The sequence below is a fragment of the Montipora capricornis genome, chromosome 6 (genome assembly GCF_036669925.1).
Source record: "Montipora capricornis isolate CH-2021 chromosome 6, ASM3666992v2, whole genome shotgun sequence".
Lineage (NCBI taxonomy): Eukaryota > Metazoa > Cnidaria > Anthozoa > Scleractinia > Acroporidae > Montipora > Montipora capricornis.
The window spans coordinates 63994102-63996601 of NC_090888.1; the positions used below are offsets into that span (position 1 = coordinate 63994102).

The 2500-nt window shown below is 42.0% G+C and overlaps 1 protein-coding gene across 5 annotated transcripts in view; it reads right to left on the reverse strand.

The window, feature by feature from the left end:
* Positions 1 to 2500, reverse strand: part of LOC138052860 (uncharacterized) — a 20284-nt gene that overhangs the window by 10145 nt on the left and 7639 nt on the right. For 3 of the 5 annotated variants that reach the window (XR_011133164.1, XR_011133166.1, XR_011133167.1), the window contains one exon: positions 1 to 1312. This exon is cut by the window's left edge and continues 1038 nt beyond it. The exons of the other annotated variants lie outside the window; for them this stretch is intronic. The gene's annotated coding sequence lies outside the window, so the exon portion shown is untranslated. The remainder of the gene's footprint in view (positions 1313 to 2500) is intronic. 5 annotated transcript variants of the gene reach the window in all.

Sequence of the window (2500 nt, forward strand, 5' to 3'; positions counted from 1 at the left end):
TCTGCTACTTTCCTTGGGTTTGAATTCTTAAGGTCATTAGTTCCCACATGAAGGATTATATGTTCAGGGTGCTGTCTAATTGTTGGCTGAATATAATCAAACATGTCATTGACAGAAGCTCCAGAAAAAGACTTCACTACGGTTTTGACTCGCTTACCGTTGGAAACTCGCCAGCCTTGCACGTTTTTTACCAAGGAGTCTCCAGCAATGACGACAACAGGTCGTTTGGCGGTCGTTTGATCCACGTCAGGAGCGGAACTCGACTCGTGTCCTCTTGTATTTTGTGCTACTCGCTGTTCCTGCGACATTTTTTGTTTGCCTTTCTTTTTCTTTTTCGTCGATTGATTTGACACCCTAGAACTCGGTTCCGCTTGAAATCTGGTTCGTAAGCGAATGACAATGGTCTCCAATGAGGGGTTTCCGGAGCAAGCAAGTCACTGGGTAGAGTTCCAAAATCAGATTAAAGGAATCAAGCCGAGACAGTGTACAAATTGGGAGGATATAAACGGGGTTTCCGACCAGGGGAAAGTGCCGGAGTCAGTTGATTGGAGGGATGTGCTCTCATCGGGCGTGTCTCAGTCCTGAGTTACAAGCTTTAAAATAGAGATGCCGGTCGTTTCCTCGTTGGTGGCTTACACCAGAACGTTAAGGCTTGGGGGCCATCCCCTGGCCGAACGTATTGGATTCGACATAAAGTGCACATTCTCGAATTTGCTCGTCCGTTTTCGGGCGTCTATAAGCGAGTCAAATATTCTTCAGATTTGCCGCCACCAAAACAATTTCCAAACCATGCGTCGTGCAGAAGGTTCTCCGATTTAATATCAGGGAAAAAATCGTGTTTTCTTAAATTTGTTAAAGGTTTTATTAGGTTATATTACTTATAACGTTAAATAAGGATTGGGAAGACTTACCTAGATCATTTAAGTTATGGAATTGGGAAAAATAAACATTTTGTGATGTCTGAAAGATGAGAGTGGAGGTAGGCTTGGCCATATCGATTTTCCATGCCTTGTTACCATATCATTAATAACAATACCCAGGGTAGAATATTGCTTTATGTAAACTCTATTTACATTGGTAATTCATGGTCGAGATGAGAAGCCTTTCATAATCAAAGGTTGCACCTTCGCGACGCCTCTGTGACAACAAATGTTACGACAAGAATCAAAAGTTCGGCGGCATATCATGCATTACATGTGCGTCCTCTGCTGTACCGGAGACAAATGCAACCCTAGCTCATCACAGATTAAGAGTGGTATCTTCTTGACATATATATCTATATGCGTCCACTGCTCTGGATCTGGTAAAATATCTAGGAAGAAGAAGCAGGTGACAAAAAAGGAAGAGTTAAAGGAAAACTGCCGAAAAAATAACGAGCTACGTTGTTGTCTGTTTCCGTGACTAAAGATAAGACTTGCTTGAATGTGGCACACCCTTTGGACTAACAGCAACCCTATCGCAAAGGAAATGACGTTTTTAAAGAATACTTTAAGGCTTGGCGTAGACTTTTCATTATGTTTTTGCATAATTTTCTCAGACTAAGTCGCCTTGGATGGCATTGGGTTCTCCGGCCCCTTAATATTGATATTGATATTGTTGACTTGTTGTAAGCTCTTGTCATAAAAGACAATGGCCTTGTGGTCCAACAGTCGCATTAATTTTTCGAAAGTCAGCATTTTGATCACGCTCTGCCTCATCATTCCTTTGTTTGTATTTATACTCTGTGCTGTTCGAAGTATAAATCTCAGATTCGTTTTTGTTCTCATTTGCGATGCATCAGTCCAACTTACTCTTCTAAGGAGATGTAGCAACGTTCCTGAATCGCACTCATCTCCTTTAAACCATGATCATCAAAATATAATTTCTACTTCTGAAGATGAATTGAAGTGCGATAATTGGGTTAGGATTTTTAGAAAGTATTTATGAGTTCAGTTGAATTTTCTCCTTAGTCAAGATGAAGCGATGTTTCCAATTCAGCGCCGGAAACTGCGTCAGAAATGCTTTTAATATTTATGACATATATTGTTCCCACCACCAGCGGCGACAGGTTCCTATGTGACCCGCTCGTGATTTCCAGATGACAGATACTTAACAAAGGGAAAGGAATGTTTGGCTCGTTTCAGCAGACGCTCGTGGAGGAGGAACGCGTGACGAAGCCCTAAAAGCGTCTGCGTGGGAGGCTGGCGTTGGTGATGCATTAAAGGTAATGCATGTACCGATTGAACGTCCCCTAAAACCTCGTTCCCAGGGCTTTTCCACAGAAAATAAAATCGCCATTTTTCTTTTTAGGGAAAAGCCCTGGGAACGAGGTTGTGTCTCCTATAGTCGTGAGAGCATAATGACAGCCGCTCACGAGGGTACAAGTCACTGAGATACTCACTAATGTTTTGCGTCTCCTTAACTTCAAATCGATCTCTCTTCCTGAACTGCATGTAAACGCACTGATAATATCGTCGAGAAAAAGGATGTTTTAGTTTTCTTGCCCTCTGGATGAAAAATC